The 6,631-nt window shown below is 47.4% G+C and overlaps 1 pseudogene; it reads right to left on the minus strand.

Annotated features, from left to right (window-relative positions):
• Positions 1-1,609: 1,609 nt before the first annotated feature.
• LOC147701739 (uncharacterized) lies at positions 1,610-5,758 on the minus strand (annotated as a pseudogene).
• Between the last annotated feature and the right edge of the window lie 873 nt (positions 5,759-6,631).

Below are 6,631 nucleotides of genomic sequence, written 5' to 3' on the forward strand. Positions count from 1 at the left end.
AAGGCGATGTCTGATAAAGTGGTGTCGAGTAGGTTCCAGAATTCAATGGAGTGTCTGTGCACCGAGCGGATGTTCAACAGGATGCACTTGAGGTGGTTAGAGTCAGAATTATGTCTTGAGTTAGTGGATTTGGTATGGGTCCTGATGCAGTAGAATTTGCAGGAGTGGCCGGTGAAGGGTCCATGGGTGTGTCCTGGGGCAGCCTGGTAGCATTGTGGAGTGCGGCCGGGGTTAAGTGCTAAGAGGGTTGCGGCATCATATGTAATGTGGGTGGATTGGATTTTGCGGGGACCAGGGGGTCTGGTGCTGGGCGCGGTCCAGGCGCGGACTGCGCGCAAAAACATCTGTCATAAGAGGGTAGTGGAGGGGGGAGGGGCGAGAGAGGATCAGATGGGAGGCGGGAGCGGGGTGGAGATCCGGGCAGGGAGGCACAACAACGACAACAAAATGGCAGGCAGCCTAAAGCGAAAGAGGATGCAAATGCGATGCAAATGGCGGTGGCACCGGCACAATCAGGCACACATGAAAATCTACAGGCAGCGCAGCACAAATGAAGCTATAGCGTAACAGCGCACTTTGGCAATCTAGCGCTACTATCTAAAAATGAGTTCAATAGCAATCAAGACAATCTAGCGCTACGATCTAAAAATGAATTAATAAACAATAAAAGCAATCTGGCGCTACACTGAGAAGGTGCAAATTAGTCAGGCAATGACAGCAGTCTGGCGGTGATGCGCTACGATACCAGGCTGCAGGCAGGCAGGGCGTGGAGCAGCAAGGGGAGCGACCTCTTCTGTTTGGAACAGGACGGTCACAGCGTTATAGTGTGGGAGCGGGGCTAACAGTATCAGTGGGAGGGAGGATCAGCTGGGAGGCGGGAGCGGGGTGGAGATCGGGGCAGGGAGGCACAACAACAACAAAATGGCAGGCAGCCTAAAGCGAAAGAGGATGCAAATGCGATGCAAATGGCGGTGGCACCGGCACAATCAGGCACACATGAAAATCTACAGGCAGCGCAGCACAAATGAAGCTATGGAGTAACAACGCACTTTGGCAATCTGGCGCTACGATCTAAAAATGAGTTCAATAGCAATCAAGGCAATCTAGCGCTAGATCTAAAAATGAATTAATAAACAATAAATGCAATCTGGCGCTACTGTGAGAATGTGCAAATTAGTCAGGCAACGACAGCAGTCTGGCGGTGATGCGCTACGATACCAGGCTGCAGGCAGGCAGGGCGTGGAGCAGCGTGGGGAGCGACCGCTTCTGTTTGGAACAGGACACTACCAAGAGGTAATTTTACTACTGTGGAAGTGCAGCTGTGTCAAATTTGGTCTTGGCAGGGGTCTACCATGTCAGAATGAGACTCGGACATGGATCCAACAATTACAACACACAGAATACTTAGTTTCCATCAGCCTGTGTACATGTGTGCGTCCAAAGTCATCTGCACGTAGTCAGACTTTATGTTTACCAAGTTGTACTGATGAGACAGATGACTTCTTCATCATCAATGTGCTATTCTGCATGTCCATCATAGATGGTTGCACCTTGAAACACTTGTACAATGTGTACAAATATCAGCTTGACCTATGTGCAAAAGTGTAAGTCAAAGATAATCTTCCTGCACTGTTGACAACACCAGGGTTGGTGGTGGGATATGTGTTTCACAAACATAGTAGGTTGGTAAAAGCACGTCACACTCATTGTCCACAATGTTGTGGATCATGACAACCTGCAATTGCAGACAATGATGGCTCTGATACATACTGTAATAGGTCATTAGACTTATTAACAAAATTTGGTACACGAAAAGCAAATCCATAAAAGAAAAAACAATGCTTAATTCAGCATTTGTATTTCAAATTCAAAAACACGAATAACAATAAGGCCAATGGCCAGTCCATTTTATAGAGTCTTTTAGGGGTAATCCATATGATTATTCCTCCCTCGCTTGCCTGCACTGCTACAACCAGGGGTCATCTCCCCTTGGAGGGGCATCTTTAGGGGAATGCCAGGCCCCACAGGGACAAGACTAGGGTGTACCAGTTTGGGTTGTGGGAGGGAAGAGAGCTATTGGAGTGTCGGGATCCACTGCAGTGGACTGGGCTGATTGAGGCGGTGGGGGCTCCACTGCAGTGAAAAGGTCTGATTGAGTGGGTGGGGACTCCACTGCAGTGGACAGGTCGTATTGAGGGGAGCTTCACTGCAGTAAACAGGTCTGATTGAGGGGATGGGTGGTTCCAATACAGTGTCTGGAACAGACAGAAGGTGTGGTGTTGTGGGAAAGGAAGGGCTTGTGGTAGGGGGAGGGCCTTATCATCTTGGGGATGGTGTAATGGTGTGCGGGTGGAACTGGGATGGGGTATGATGTGTGAAATTTGGGAGGGGTGCCCTGGGCTCAGGAGGAAGTCGATTTGGTGGTGGAAGTATGGGATGGTAGTGGGGTTTTGGATTTATTTGTTCTGGAGACGTACGGTTGGGAGGCTCAGTGTTCCCACTCTTAGGGGAGGGTGTGCGTGCAGGGGTGGATCTCCTCTCTGTGCCAGGGTATTTCCTCTTCCCCTTGCAAGTCTGGTCTAATGTATCAGTGGGGAAGAGGCCAAGATCACAGAGGAAGACCCTCTTGGAAGGGGGGTTGCAGGAGAGTCAAGGGTATGGGTTTTTGGAGGGAGAGGTAGCTGATGAATACGGAGTGGTTGTGGATGGGTGTGTGTGTTTTTTTGTCCTCTCCCCTGTGTGTGTGATGTCAGTCCCCTGAGTGTGCGTGCATGTTTTTTTAAACTTTCTTTGGGTGGATGTGTGCTGCTTGTGTCTGTTGGTGTGTGTGTATGTGCCTGTGTGAGTGTGTTTGAGTCAGGTTGGGTAGTGGGGACTGTGAATGGGGCAGAGGAATGAGGGGTGATGGACTGCTGTAGGAGGGACACTGCTGCCATCAGTGAGGAGGCTGTGGACTGATTTGTGCAGTGTAGGGCAGACATGTCTGATGACATGCCCTCCATGTATGACACCAACTGTGTAAAAGACTAGTGTGTGCATGGAGGATACTCAGCATGGATATCTACCCCACAAGTATCTGTTTGAGCAAATGGACAGACTCCACACTCAGGGCAACAGGGGTGACAGATGCAGGGGGTGCGGTGTCTGACCCGAAGGAGACATGCTCCCTAACACAGGAGCGTCCTTGGACACTTGGAATGGGAGCAGCTGTGAGGGTGGAGATGGTGGTGATGGTGGGGGCAGACTCTGATGTTGTCGCCTCTGCTATTGTAACACCCACCACCACAAGGGAGTCAACACTGGAGCTTGATTGGTCCTCTACAGATGTTGATGTTTCTGACCGGTCCTCAGTGTGGGGCACCTCACCCTCCGTGCCACTGGGTCCCTACTCCTCCTCCACAGTGGACCCAGTCTGGCTAGCCGCTTCCTCTTGGTCCGTAGAACTGTCTCCTCCAGTAGCCGTAGATGTTGCTGTGAACAAGGATGAGAAAGAGATTTACATCAGTCATCTGTATAGACTTGACACATAAGTTTTATCACAACACATCACAGAGCAAGCACTTGCATAATGTTCATGGCACTTTTTAGATTCATTACACAGATGTGAACATGGCACTTGTCAGTGTGCTAGTAAACCGTGGTTCCCAAACACATAATGGCAATGGAATCATCTGTTAGTTGTAGTTCAGATACCACTAAATACATGTCCACTAACGCACTATTTTGCCTGTTGTCTGATCTATAATGCTCCTGAGGGTCATGTGTCATTACAAACATATCTCACCTCATGCAAGGGAGTCTGGAAGTGACACAGCAAATGGGATGGACACATTTATAAGCTGACATGATGAACATACTTCCATTCCCATGATGGGCACCTATGTCTTGAACGTCAATGCTATAATGGTCTGCATGCAGGACAACAGACAAGTACAAATACTCCATCCTCACAAATGTTCACATGTGGCATACTATGTCACTGGTCTGTCTGGCTAAACAGTCTGTACTGACTCTTGTTACAGGGACAGTGAATCACAACTTTAAAGTCAGCACCGTGTCACAATCATGTATTCACTGTTAAAGCAACATCTGTAGTGGTCAAGTATACATGTCCCCTACATGATACACACAATTTAAAGACTTTGACAAGCTCATGTTGTTCTACTTAGACAGTGGAGTATATGAATTAACAAATCTGTGTATATGAACTTTTTATGAGCTCTCAAGAAGAAAGTAATGCAGCATCCACATATATGTTGAAGCCACCACTATGCAGAGTCAAGGGATGACACACACGTTTTGTCCTGTGTATCTGAGCCACATTCCATACATTAGATGTCTGTCTATATTTCCTAAATATGCCACCTTTGTATTTCAATAAGTTCTGCCAGTACACACTGTCACAGAGTCTGACACATGAATTTCAAATTTACAGTGGTAAAAGTGTTACCTGACACACAAACATCTGATGTGACATTGTCTCAAATGGCATGCGTTTGGCAATGTCTCTCATTGACATGTATCTCATTGCCCCATGAGATACATGTAATGACACAGAGCACTGTGCGGAGGACTATACCTTTTAAACACTTTTTCATTTAATTTGTCTGAGGCATCAACATTGGTCTCATCTGCTGCACGGTGTGTAGCATTTGTTTCGCAAACCTGTGTGCACCAAGATTACTATTTTGAACATATATGTATGTCCTACACAGAGTACAGGTCATTTTTCAGTCAGTGTGCTGACACATGTCAGACAATTACATCACTCATGATGGTCAACTCAATGAACCCGTTGTATATGGTGCTGATCCCATTAACCTTGGACTACAGCAAATACACAGGACCTAAGTGACACATGTCACAGACGAAAAGGGACACACCTGGGCATCAGAAGATAATGGGGCATAGTTACATTTTGCGACAGAAGTGGTGTCTCAGCAGACAGACGACCTGTGAGAGGCTTACCAGGCTGAGGGAGTGCGACATGCATGTCAAACATAGTTCAGCAACATGGAACATACTCACCTCCTCGTTGCTGCTGTCTGGCCTTCAACTGCCTATCCAGGTTAGGGAAGGCCACCGTCAGTATCCGGAGCATGTGGGGGGTCAGGGTCCATCGTCCACCCCTTTTGCGAGGAGGTGACAGCTTCAGCTGGACTCTTGCCATCCTCCGTGTCCAGTCACGGATGCCTGGCCATCTCTTCTGGCAGTGGCGGACGCGGTGTTTGAAGACCCCCACAAATCTTACAGTCCGGAAGATGGTCTGCCAAATGTCATTCTTCTGATGGTCGTCGACCTGTAAGGATGACATGGTGACACACCATTCCTCCACATGCTACATGTTAATTCATCACACACTTAGACATATAGGTCATGCTCAGAATGGCAGATAATGTCTAAAGGTTAGTCAAGTATCATCATGGGCAGTTGTCCTATGTGCAAGTCTCCCTTGAAAAAATGAGACCGGTGCAGAAAAATCAATCCCACTACATACACTTCATTCACTGTACCTGTCCAGAACAAACATCTACACACTGTAAGATTACATTAACTATGTTTGCATGTTTGACCTTGGGGATCACAATGCTATTAGTGCCTGTTTTTACAAGTGGCCAATTAAAAAGGCAGTGTAATTCACACTCACCTGCTCCTCTGGTTTTCCATACAACTTTCTGTACTGTGGAAGGAGGCTATCCAGCAGGGCCTGGTTCTCCTCCTCTGTGAAAGCTGGTGCCCTCTCCACAGTACGTGCCATTGTAGATCCCAGAGGATGCAGAGACAGCAGTAGTGGTAGCTAGAAATCTTGCCATGTAGCATGTAGTGCAGGCAAGGGAAGTCTCTTGGGAAACGACAGACTTATATCTGTGCAGCAGAGATGGAATCTGTTCCATTTGCCCAAAGCGATAGGTCCGAGTTGTTCGCATTATCCGAATTTGGCAAATCCATAGCATTACATGCATCTGACACGCCTACTGTGTCGTTCAAATATGCTGCATCATAACACCATTGAGTTTGATACATTGTTATTGTAAGCTACCAGATTCAGATTGCATGCGATTTGTAAATGAAGCCAAATGTGCATCTGTCACCATGACGACCAATAGCCAATGTGTGCGTCCGGCTCGGATGCGAAGAACGCGTCCTTTGAATACTCACCCACGCCTGTCACCATGACTACCAATAGCCAATGTGTGCGTCTGGCTTGGTTTCGGATGCGGAGAACGCGTCCTTTGAATACTCACCTGCGTCTGTCACCATGACGACCAATAGCCAATGTGTGCGTCTTGCTCGATACAGATGTGGAGAACGCATCCTTTGAATACTCTCCCGGTCTGTCACCATGACGACCAATAGCCAATGTGTGGACGGATGCCAAGGTTTCAGATTGCTATGTGTGTCATTTTCATATTTTTAGTGTAACTATGAGTGACAGTTCAATGAGTATGAGTGACATTTTCTCACGATGAACATCAAGCAATAAAGATGTTTAAAACATGTAAATATCATGAATTACACCCATTTGAGCAAGGAGAGATTTTAAAGATCTTAGAATTGCTACAAAGGACCAGAAGTGGAAGGGCTCTACCCAGGGACAGACTGGGTGATTGCAGTGCTCAGCAATATTGTC

The sequence above is a fragment of the Lissotriton vulgaris genome, chromosome 7, assembly GCF_964263255.1.
Source record: "Lissotriton vulgaris chromosome 7, aLisVul1.2, whole genome shotgun sequence".
NCBI classification, from domain to species: domain Eukaryota; kingdom Metazoa; phylum Chordata; class Amphibia; order Caudata; family Salamandridae; genus Lissotriton; species Lissotriton vulgaris.